This window comes from Malania oleifera, chromosome 8 (genome assembly GCF_029873635.1).
Source record: "Malania oleifera isolate guangnan ecotype guangnan chromosome 8, ASM2987363v1, whole genome shotgun sequence".
Lineage (NCBI taxonomy): Eukaryota > Viridiplantae > Streptophyta > Magnoliopsida > Santalales > Ximeniaceae > Malania > Malania oleifera.
This window is the reverse complement of record NC_080424.1, coordinates 6,641,401-6,654,221: the sequence shown is the minus strand read 5'-3', so window position 1 is coordinate 6,654,221 and position 12,821 is coordinate 6,641,401.

The window sequence follows — 12,821 nt, the reverse complement described above, 5'->3', positions numbered from 1 at the left end:
ATGCGGTTAGGGCATATGGGTGACTACATGTATTCAGATGTTTAGGGACCGGTGAGGATAGCATCACAGGGCAGACATATGTTTTTCATGGGAGTATCCCGAAAGGTCTTGGTTTATCTCATGTGGCACAAGCCTGATGTGTTTCCTAGGTTTAACTTGTGGTTGAGGTGAAGAACCAGACCATGAGAGAGATCCTCAGGTCAGACATTGCGACCGAGTGCGCTGGCTTTGTTCAAGGAGTTTTGTGAGAAAGGCATGTTATTTACAGGGCTTGCAGGGAACTTCTTGGTGAAGTTAGTGAGTATGACGCATTTCTTATGTGATCGATCGCCAAAGGTATCGCTAGATGGGAGAGTTTTAGGTGAATTATGGGCAAGTTTTGAGGTAGACTACTCATATGTGAGTGGATGTCCAATGGTACACTATTCTAGTGATAGAGGACCTAAGCTTGGTGTTATGTCCGAACACTACATCTTTCTGGGGTATAAGAAATATGGGTGCAAGCTGGGTGATACTATGGCAAACAAAAGGATGATCGAGGACATGACTTTTGGTGATAAAGCCATGGGGCAATATACTTAGGTAAAAGAAGAGAAATAAATACTAGAAAACTATGGTAGCAGCAAACATGTAATTCAGTTGGAGTTAGATACTCAGGGCATAAATGCAGGGAGTTCTATTTCGAGTCAATAGTATCACAGTATAAATGAGCATGTGATGCAAGTGGAGCAACAGACTTATGGCAAAGATGACATAGTTCATATTGTAGCGAATTTCAGCTTGGGAGACCAGTAGGATCACGTGGGTCCAGGTGCACTATCAGATCACCGCTCAGGTATAAATTTGGCATTCTTAAGTCTTATGTATTCTTTGCGACCAGTAGCAAAGTTCATGCTATTTTTCAAGTTGTCGTGCACAGAAAAGGAAAAAATAGATGGATGAGTGTTATGGTGGAGGAAATGGAGGTATTGCATAAGAACCAAGCATGGGAGTTGGTGAGACTTCCAGTGTGGAAGAGGGTGATCAGGATGCAAGGGAGTGGTGTATTTGTTGTGTGTGAATGACATGTTATTGGCTGGGAAGGCTTTGACCGAGGCTAATTAGTTGGGAACTCTATTGAAAGGTATTGACATGAATGTGTTAGGTGTGGCCAAGAAGGGCCTTAGTTTGAAGATTCGCATAGATAGAGTTGCATGGAGATTAGTGTTATCTTAAAGTGGTTTTGTGAACAAGGGTGCAGGGAGATTGGTATTATATCAGGGTGGCATTGAGGATGGAACCGCAAGGAGACTTTGTTTGTCATCTCAGAGGGGTTCTATGGGGAATCTTCGTGAAATGTCTATCGATCGGTACCTAAGGATAAACTGTGATGTCTAGGATATGTCAAAGGTCCCCTATGATGGTGCAATGGGTTGTTTCAGCAAGCAACAAAGTGGACCGCTAGTTATGAGATTTGTTGAAGATTATGCGGGGGGCTTTGGTGATATAAGGCTTGTAGTAGTTTTTGTGTTTACTATTATGGGAAGGCCTTGTTGGAAGCCTAGGGCGCAATCTCATGTTGTTGCCTCTACAACTGAATTGAGCTTGATACAGAAGCCGAAGTTGTTATCAGAAAGTTCAAGCAGCGTTGCTTGGACTTGGTGTTTGTCTCTAGTTGCTATACGGGAGGTGGCCCCAACCTAACGTCCTAAGTTCAAGGTGGACCAATGGGTTCATGTTTTCGATTTCTCCTAAAGGGCCTATGTTTGCCAAGGTGGAGATTGTTGTGAATTGTGGCTCACATACTGAGTGGATAGCATACATAAAGGGAAAGCATGAAGGAAATCAAGCAGTAGCAAAGGAAACCATCGACAGTAGGGCTCTAACCATTGACAGTTTGGCCTAAGTCGTCGAAGGTTTGGTTCGACGACTCGGGACACCTAGCACAGATTTCAAATTTTGAAAGGGAATGTTAATATGGTGGGGCTTAGAGGGAAAACCTCTGGGAACTCTCTCTCTCTCTCTCTCTCTATATATATATATATATATATATATATATATGTCATATCTGATGTATTTAAAGTACTGGTAGACGAGAGTATTGTTCATAGGGTTCTTGTATTGCTCTTGTATATTACACAAGAAGATAGTAAATCCTTGTCATTTGCTCCCATGGATGTCGGCATTGCCGAACCATGTAATTCCTTGTGTCTTTGTGATTATTATCGCTTTCATTAATTTGCTGTGGTTGTGGATTGTTCTGTATTTTCACCATTAAGCGCTACATTGTGTGTTTGATTTTTTACATACAAACATATATTCCACTATGCGTATTTGGGGGTTTTACACAACAGCTTCATTTGGGTCGGATGAGTTCGCAGATTCTTGAATTTTGGACTTGGCATGTTCTTATCATATAACACCCAACAAAGACTGGTTTACTACGTACAATTTGGTGAGTTATGGTTCCAATCTAATGGGAAACGATGTTGTAAGCAAAGTTGTCAAGATGGGGAATATCAGAATCAAGATTTATAATGGTGTGGTGAGGATGTTATGTGATGTTAGGCACATACCAAGTCGAGGAAGTATTTAGTTTTGTTAGGCACCTTGGATTGTAATGGGTTTAATTACAAGTCTGGAGGTGGGGTAATGAAGGTGAGCAAGGGCATTCGGATCGTGATGAAAGGGAAGAGAGTACTGTGGAATATATACACACTACTAGGTACTATAGTTGTAGGTGAGGCTGCAGCCGCAGAGTCTGAGTCTAACAATACTGTTTTATAGCATATGCGTTTAGGGCATATGGGTGAACATGAAATAAAGGAACTTCACAAGAGAAATATTTTGAAGGGGGTCAAATCTTGTAAGCTATATTTATTCAAGTACTATGTGCTTGGGAAGCAAAATAGTGTTCAGTTCATGACAGTCACGCACAATACGGAGGGAATACTGGACTACATTTATTCGGACGTTTGGTAACTGATGAAAGTGGCATCAGGAGGGGGAAAAGTGTACTTCATCGATGATTACTCACAGAAGGTTTAGGTGTACTTCATACGGCATAAGTTGGCGATGTTTGCCAAGTTTAAAATATGGAAAGATGAGGTGGAAAATCAGACCGAGAGAAAGATTAAGTTTCTTAGGACAAACAATGGAACTGAGTACACGAGCTCAAGTTTCAGAGAGTTATGAGAGTAACATGGCATAAGGAGACATTTTACAGTACACCGGAAACCACAACAAAATGGTTTAGTGAAAAGGATGAACCAAACTCTAGTTGAAAGGGCTCGATGTCTCAAGTTGAATGTTGGGCTCGCTATGAATTTCTGGGCTAAAGCAGTTAGTATGACTTGTTTCTTGGTAAATAGATCACCAAGGGCATCACAAGATGGGAAAGTTGCTGAGAAGGTGTAGATAGGTAACAAGGTAGACTACTTTGGATTGAGAGTATTTGAGTGTTCAGCCTATGTGCATATTCCTGGTGAGGAGAGATCAAAACTTGAGGCGAAGTCTAGATAGTGCATCTTTTTGGGATCTTAGAAAGGTGTGAAAGGGTTCAAGTTGTGGGATCCAGTGGCAAATAAAGTGGTGATCAGTAGAGACATAGTTTTTTATGAGAAAGCCAAATTGTGGCGTACTCAGGAAGAAGAAGAGAAACAGAGGTCAGAAAATCGTAGCAGTAACAAGCATGTGTTTCAGGTGGAGTTGGAAACTCGTGGCAAAAATGTAGGGAGTTCTAGCTTAAGAGATCAGCCAGCGGTGTAGGTGGAGTAAAAACTTAGGGTGCAGATGACATTATTCAGAAAATAAGGAGTTCTAGCTCGTATGATCAACAGCCGCGTCACAGTATAGCTGTAGACAGATCCAAACACATCATCATGCCACCCCCTAGGTACAATTTTGGCGATCTGGTGTCTTATGTGCTTATCACTAGCAACAAGGATCCTACTACCTTTTAAAAGGCAGTGCATAGATAAGAGAAAGGTAGTTGGATAGGTGCTATGGTGGAGGAGATGGAATCACTGCATAAGAGCCAGACATGAGACTTAGTGGAGATTCTAACTAGGAAAAAGGCAATTGGATGCAAGTGGGTGTAGAGGAAGAAAGAAGCGGTTTCAAAAAAAGAAAGAAAGAAGTACAAGTCTTACTTTTAACAAAGGGATACTTGCAAAGGAAGGGAGTTGATTATGCTGAAATCTTCTCCTTTGTGGTCAGACACACTTCCATTAGGGTAGTGTTGGAACTGGTGCCGCAATATGACATGCATCTGGAGCAGATGAACGTAAAGACAATGTTCCGCCATGGTGATCTAGAGGAGCTGATTTAAATGACATGACCAAAAGGGTTTGGCTAACCTGGACAGAAGCACTTAGTTTGTAAACTAAAGAAGTCACTTTATAGGCTGAAGCAGTCTTCGAGGCAATGACACAAAACGTTTGATGCCTATATGACCCGTATTGGCTACAGGAGGTGTGAGTACACTTGTTGCTTCTATGTGAGTAGTCTTGAGGACGTGTCTCTCATATTTTTGTTATTTTATGCTGATGACATGATGATTGCTGCTAAAGACATGACTGAGGTAAATCAGTTGAAGAATCGGTTAGAAAAATAGTTCGACTTGAAAGGCTTGGGTGTAGCCAAGAGGATACTTGGCATGAGGATTTGAAGGGATAGAGTTGTAGGGAGACTATGGTTATCTCAGGGCGGCTATGTGGAAAAGGTGCTGGAGAGTATTGTTGGAGATGTGGCTCCTATTCTGAGAAGATCATATGTACCGTAGAAAGCTACGTGAAGTGAGGGACAATTGCATGAGAAGAGTATGCAGCACTAGGGCAAACTGTTGAATGATTGAGCCAAATTATGGACGATTTCAGGCAGTACGCAGGAGGAGTTTCTTAGCACCAAACAGTAGATTGTTTGGCCTAAACAGTCGGCTAATTCCGTCGGCGCAGTTCACGTATTTTGAATTTAGAGGCTTGTAGATTGGGTTTAGCTGGAGGTTTTATCTCAGGGGGATCACTATAGATGTAGTTTAGTTTTACTAGAACTCTTCTATAGACATTAGATGGTTATATAAACAACATTATGTAACTCTAGAAAGGTTTAAGCTTGGCATAAGCTTTGATATTGATTATAGTGAAAATTGAAGTGCTGCTCCCGTGGGCGTAGGCTATTGTCAAACCACGTAAATCTTGTGTGTTCTACTTGTGTTTTTTTCTTCTTCTTCTTCTTCTTCTTCTTTTTCTTTGATTGCTTCTTGAGTATACTTCATCGTCGAGTGCTGGCATTAGGTTGTTGATTGATTCGTGTGTGATTGTGTGCTTCTGCTGCGCGTGTTCAAGTTGAATGAACATCAACAAGTGGTATAAGAGCTATTGGTTCTATGATGGTTGGGGTTTCTTTAGTTAGTTTGATGTAAACAAGTTCGATGGAACTGGTAATTTCATGCTTTGGAAACGAAGGGTGAAAGATCTACTAGTGCAACAAGGGATGGTAAAGGCGTTTTACAAAAATAAGTCAAACGACATAAATGACGCAAGTTGGAAGGAGCCTGAAGCAAAGGCGATTTCCATAATCAGGTTATGTTTGGTCGATGACGTGTTGTATCACATCATGGATGAGGATTCTCTAGCATTAGATTGGTGAAAACTGGAAAGCCGATATATGTCTAAGCGTTTTTCAAAATCTACAAATGTAGTTGAAGAAGGGGACTCATGGAGCAATGATGGTGAGATGCTTACTATTTCATCAGGTTCAGAATGCCTCACGAGTTCTTGGATCCTAGACATGGGATGTTCTTTTCACAGGACTTCCAACAAAGCCTGGTTCACCACTTACAAATTGGTGAGGCCTGGTTTCGTTTTGATGGGAAACGGTGCAGTTTGCAAAGTTATCGGAATGGGGGATATCAGGATCAATATGTGTGATGGTATGGTAAGGACGTCATGTGGGGTAAGGCATGTACCCAATCTATGAAAGAAAGTGATATTATTGGGTGCTTTAGATTGTGATAGGTATAGTTACAAGTCCAAAGGCGGCACAATGATGGTGTGTGATGGAATATTGATGGTGATAAAGGGACACTGGATAACAGGAAATTTCTATGCACTGTTGGGTAACACAGTTGTAGGTGAAGCTACAGATGAGAGTTCTAAGTCAGTAAATATTGTTTTGTCTAATGTAACCACACACAAAATGATGGGTATTCTTAACTACATTGGTGTGGATGTTTGGGGACCAATGAGGGAAACATCACGAGTTGGACATGGGTATTTCGTGAGGTTATCACGAAAGGTATGGGGGTATCTCATGCGGCGTAATTTGAAGTCATTTTCCAGGTGTAACTTGTGGCTGAGGTGGAGTACCAAAGTGGGAGTTAGTTCCTCAGGTCAGATATTGTTGCTGAGTACGCTGATGTTCAAGGAGTTTTGTGAATAGAGCATGGTGTATCCAAGGCTTGCAAGGGACTTCTTGGTGAACTCAGCAAGTATGACATGTTTCTCAGTCAATCGATAGCCAAAGGTATCACTAGATGGGAGAGTTGCAGGAGAGGCTTGGACTGATTATGTGGTAGACTTTGGAGGTCTAGCTCTACACATTTCTAGTGAGGTGGGATCTAGGCTTGGTGTTATGTCTAAACAGTGCATCTTTCTGGTATATAAGAAAGATGGGTTCAAACTAGGTAATCTAATGGCAAACAGGGTGGCGATTGATGGAGACATGACTCAAGGTGTTAAAGTCATAGGACATCGTACTCAAGTAGATGAAGAGAAACGAGTGCCAAAAAGCTACAGTAGTAGCAATGAGCATGTTATGGAGATGGAGTTGGAGACTTAGGGCAGAGTGTAGGGAGTTCTAACTTAGAAGACTTGCAGTATCATAGGATAAACTAGAGTAGAAAGGAGATTGTGATGCTGGTGGAGTTTCAGACTCAAGGCAGAGATGACGTTGGTCATAATGCAGGGAGTTCGAGCTCGGGAGACCAGCGGGATCACAATGGGCTTAGAGGAACTATCAGGCCACCGCCTAGATGTTATCTGTATTATGCAACCATTATTCACAGGAAAGATCCTACTACCTTTTAGGAGGCAGTGCATGACCAAAAGAAGGGTAGGTGGATAGGTGTCATAGTGGAGGAGATGAAGCTACTATATAAAAAATAAAACAAGGGGGTTGGTGGTGCTCCCAAAGGGGGAGAGGGAGATAGGCTGCAAGTGGGCTTGTATTCTGTTGTTTTATGTGAGTGACATGCCGATTGCTAGAAAGGTTCCGACTGAGGTAAATTAGTCGGGGACTCTGTTAAGAATGGAAGTTGATGTGAAGGTTTTGAGTGCTGTGAAAAGTGTTCTTGGGTTGGAGATTCGCAAGGTTAGAGGGAGATTGAGATTATCTCAGGGTAACTTTATAGCTGCGAGGAGATTGTTGTTATCTTAGGGCAGCTATATGGACAAAACTACATGAAGATTGTGGTTATCTCAGGGTGGTTTTTGGGTTCAAGTGTTGGTGAGTTTTAGCATAGTTAGTGTAAAACTGGTCACTGGTACACCGTTAGCAAATCTAAGTAAACAATCTACCGCTTAGCACTCGAATACGTTTGGTGATGCTCGGGTTGTGTCAAAGGTTTCTTACACCAGTGCAGTTGGGTGCTTTGGCGAGCAACAGAGGGTTACGTCAGTTGTGAGGTTCGTAGATGGAAGCTACATAGAGGACTTGGAAGACAAGAGGCTCACAACAAGGTGCGGTATGGGAAGACCTAATTGTTGGAAGTCTGAGATACACTCTCAGGGTGTGCTGGTTACAATTTGATCGAAGTTCTTGGTAGAGGTAGAGGCTGCCAAGGTAGCATTGTGGTTTAAAGGATAGTTCAAGGAGTTGGATGTTTAGCTAGGTTGAGTTCCTGTTACCGCGATCAAGTTCAAGTGTGGCTTGTACTTGGTTTACATCTTTAGGTGTTAGAGAGGAGGCGGGACACAAACTACAGGCCCGGGAGGAATAGTGGTTGTGCTTTCAGATTTCCAAGGTGGTGAATATTCACCAAGGTAGATATTATTGGAGATGTGGCTTATATTTAGAGCGGACACATGTATCAGATAAAGTTACGTGAAGCGATGGACAATTGTATGAGAGGAGTATGCAGCACTAGGGCTAACCGTCGACTGATTGAGCCAAATAGTTGATGGTTTTAGGCAATATGCAGGAGTATTTTCTTAGCACCAAATAGTCGACTGTTTGGCCTAAATAGTTTACTGATTCCATCGACGAAGTTCACGTATTTTGAATTCAAGGGCTTGTAGGGCTTATCTGGAGGCTTTATCTCTGGGGGATCACTATAGATGTAGTTTAGTTTTACTAGAACTCTTCTATAGGCATTAGATGGTTATATAAACATCATTATGTAACTCTAGAAAGATTTAAGCTTGGTTGACTCACTCGAAAAATGAGCAGCTCGGAAGCTATCCCAAGTATAGGAATTATGTCGTGTAATATTAAGCCCAAGGGCTAGATCGTCTCCTCAGGGAATGCGTTTTAATCTCAGATTTTACGTTCTTCCAATCAAAATTAAAAAGGTACTGAACTCAGTTCAGATTCGGGTTTTCAAGATTGTTGAGTTCCACTTTGAATTCAATGACATGTAATTTAAAGTCCTAAACTAAAATGCAGTGAATTGAAGAACACTAATGCTAATCTACTCAAGGAAACATCAGAACATGCGTTGATTAAAGATGGAAAATTGGTTCTCAAAATTAAAAACACACAGGCAAGGAAACTCGATCAGATTCAAACGCACACACTAAAATTGAACCTTCAACAAATTTAAGATATTGAATCAAGAGTCGCAATCTAAACACAGACATAAACAAAAGTTCGACGCTTAAATGACAACGAAACACAATAAAAACTCAAACTTTAATCAACCTGACCCTAACTAACCCAAGATTCAATAAAAAGACTAAATTTTGGAAAAACAACTTCAAACAAAAACTCTTTTTTTTTTTAATTATTATTTGGCTAGAAGTAAAACAAAATTTAATTTAAAAGAACGATAAATAAATAATTGAAAGAAGCTAAACTAAACTCTACCAATCTAATGACAATATTAATTGAGAAATCTCAAATAAACAAGAACTAAACATCAATAAAATAAAATAAAGTAAAAGTACTTAATAATCACTCAAACAAATTTTCAAAAACTCTATTTAACTAACTAAATAATTTAAAAACAAGACACATTCAATTGCAATAAAAGGAGGAAGAGAAAAAGCCATAGCAGCTGGTTCTCAGGTTGCTACTGCTACTGGTGTGGTGGCTGCTGTGGTGGCTGCTGTTTGGAGGAACAGCTGTGCTGAAGACTGGCCGAGAGGCTGGTTCTAGCTGCTGGAAAATTGCAGCAAGTTGCAGAGGACCTGCCGCTACCGCTAGAGTGGAACAGGGACTTGGGTGCTCGGCTGCTGGAAGAGAAGTTTGTTGCGGTTGTCCTGGTTGTGTGGAGTTGTGCTTGGGTTGCTTGGCTGCAGCAACATATCCGGCTGGAGAAGAGGCTGGTACAGAGAAGCTGGGATGAGAACCAGAGGGAGAGGAAGAGCAGGGGGGAGAGGAGAGTTTGAGGGAGAGAAAGTAAAGGGAAGAGAAGAGAACAAGATGAAAAAAAAAAAAAACAAAGCCAACTAAAGAAGAAGAAGAAAAAGAAGAAGAAAAGGAAGAGGAGAGGAGAGGAGAACCCCCACGGGGCTGCCTGCGCAAGGAGAGGAAGAGAAGGAGATTTAAAGGAGGCATTGGGTGCCCTAGACCCGGATAGCACTGACCCGACCCGTTTGGAAAGGGTTGACCCGGCAACTTGATTTTTTTCATTTTTTTCATTCTCTGTTCATCGCAAATCTGACCCTTCTGGAGCCTGTATCTCAAAAAACTCAAAACAATGAAAGTTGTAGATGATCCTTTCCTCTTTGTCCAGAAATTTGAATCGTCTCAATCGGAGCTCAGACGAAAAAGTTATGTGCGAAATACGAATAGGTGTTGGTTTTGGTTCCCGGGAATTTTCTTGCAACAAAAAATTACCAAAACTTCATAAATAGTGCAATAAATTTCAAGAATGATGATTTTGGCACTTTATTAAAATATTAGACAATTTTGGACATTTAATTAAAAATATAAACCGTAAAGTTTGGGTTAAGATGCCCAATTACACAGTTTTGACCCGTAATCACACCCCCTAACTAACGTTTTGCTAGTCTCTAACAAATGACGTGAATAAATCTCAGGGTGGTATCTACAACTACATACTCCAGTAATCATGAAATCAATGCACATGCGACATAATTATACCACTTCAAATACAAGAATACTACTGAATTTCACACGGGCTTGTTCATATTCAATGCACACGACTCAAAATCGTTAATATGTGATTTGAGAGCAGTATACTCACATAAAGTTAATCAGAGGCACATTCAGAGTTAATGCAATCATATAAGTTCGAGTATAAACAGTAAACTCTCGAGGTGTGTGTGATGTGTGTGACTCAGCACACCTAGGACGCCAGTGGACACCTACAGAACGGTCGCTTTGACTCGGCCTAACTGGTATACCCTCAAGAACACTCAAAGAAAATGGGTTCACTCATCATATGTGAGGAGGAGTGTCGCGATCAAACATCTCATATATTAAAAGGAACAACGCTAAGTATATGGAGTGGACTAGTCTGGAAAGGTTCTAGCCTATCTATGAGGTGTCGGGTCCTTCACCCTAGCATCTTCTCACCTACTCGTCATATCCAACTGAGACCACCCTAAATCAACTCATTCACAAACTTGTCGTGAATGCATCTGAGGCATTAATCAGTTGAAGAATCTTCATACGTGGAAAATATGTCGTGTCCTTGATTCTTTGTGATATGTATTTGGGCCGGCATTGACATTTCATTTCATGCGCATGTGTATTGCTTATTCTTTTTTCTGCCCATTCTTTATTTTCTGTCTTTTCTTGAGCAATAAGGACAATATTAACACTTCTTTTGTAATCTTCATACCATCAATGGGAATTGAGCTCGAATAGGAGTTCAATAAGTCTATCTCTAGGGGTGGCTCAGCCTTCACATCTTGAGTAGGCTACAAGACCTAGGTTTCTATCTCCCCACTAGGTATCACCTCTAGGCTAGCAAATCAAAACATAGACTAGTGTACAAAGGAATCATCCAGAAAAAGAGAATTGAGTTCTATGAACTCTGATTTGATATTAACGCTCAAAAGAACGATAAATAGCTCAAGGATATCTCACAAGGTGTCATAGTCTCCATGGGTGTTCTCTCAGTGCTCACAGGAAACCCTGAGTGCAATGAATCACGTGAATATGTTTATTTAGTCTCGTGAGATGCCATGTAAATACAGGAAATTATATAGTCAAATTAACACGAATGTACTACCAATTAATTCTTCATGGAGTCATAAGATCATATAGAGAGAAACTACGCATGATTGACTCAAGTGTGTCATTCATAAGTTATATGCAAGTATGCGAAGGGTATACAAAGTGTTAAGCATGACATAGTGCAGTGTAATTCCTCAGTGCTCCTCCTTTCTTTCTCTCTTTATTTGATTTTTTTTTTTTGATTTTTTTTTTGATTTTTTTGTTTTTAAAACCCAGTACATGTACGTGCACAGTGTCACATGCGAATGCTCATCCCCCCCCCAATTAAAGTGGAACATTGTCCTCAATGTGAAAGCATAGGGGAAATAGAAAATACTGTGCACGGGAAAAGTAAGGCGTACCTGAGTGGTGAAATAATGGAAAATAAAGATCGAACTACGAGAAAATAGATCTAAAAACTAACTAAAAATAAAATAAGATAAAATAAAAGGAAAAGAAGGAAAAGAAAAACATCACAATTGTCTTGGCGGAGGCTCTGGAGGAATTTCGTCTGGTGGCCGCAAGTCTATAAATTGCACCGACGGTTCTCCAAATTTAAGCCGCCACAATCGATCAGTCGTCATACCTGCACGAAAATCAACCTCAAATGAATTAATGCGTGTCAAAATACCAAACAATTTGTGTGCAGGTCGACCCTCTTGTGTTGACAAGAATGGGTCTTTATTTAACATCATTTCCAGGAAATTTGCTTCTTTACGAACTAACGGTTGAGAGAAAGTGATCGGAATAATTACCTGCAGTTCTTCAGAAGCATTAACATTAAAGGTTTTACTTGGTTCTTTAAAAATTACATGCTCACCAGACTGGTCACCCTCTTTATCGGGTGTACATATCATCATACCACTGCAAGAGTCTGCCTCCATATTAGGCTCCTTAACATCTGATTCAGGCAGGAGTGACGATTTTACGATTTCTAAACTCGAAGTATGAGGTACCACAAGTTGGTACTCCGTATGAGTATCAGTCTCATCATCAACTAAATGCTCCGCTTGTGACCCCGTTTCCTCTGATTTTTCTTTGACCTCTTCTAGTTCAGCCATGACTTCTAGTGTTGGGACAACTGGTTGTTCGACGATGAGCATCTCAGGTTGGGAAAATTCTTTCTCGCTTCTCGAAGTAGTGGTGGCCTCTGCTGTCTCAAGAGAAACATCGTGTATTTGTTGGTGTGGCTGCTGGTACTCTTAAGGACTAGGCTGAGGTTCCACGGGCAATTCTTCATTTTCTAAGATGTCCAATTGCGTGCTTATCGCATTAATGGTATCCCGCAATTCATTATTATGATCGACTTGAGTTTGCATGAATTGTTGGAGCATGTTCGCCATCTGTGTTATGCTATCCTCGAAAAGGTCTGATGACGTACAGGTCGGAGAGATCTGTTGTGGCTGATATTGAGACGGAGGGTTGTTTGGGCAGTT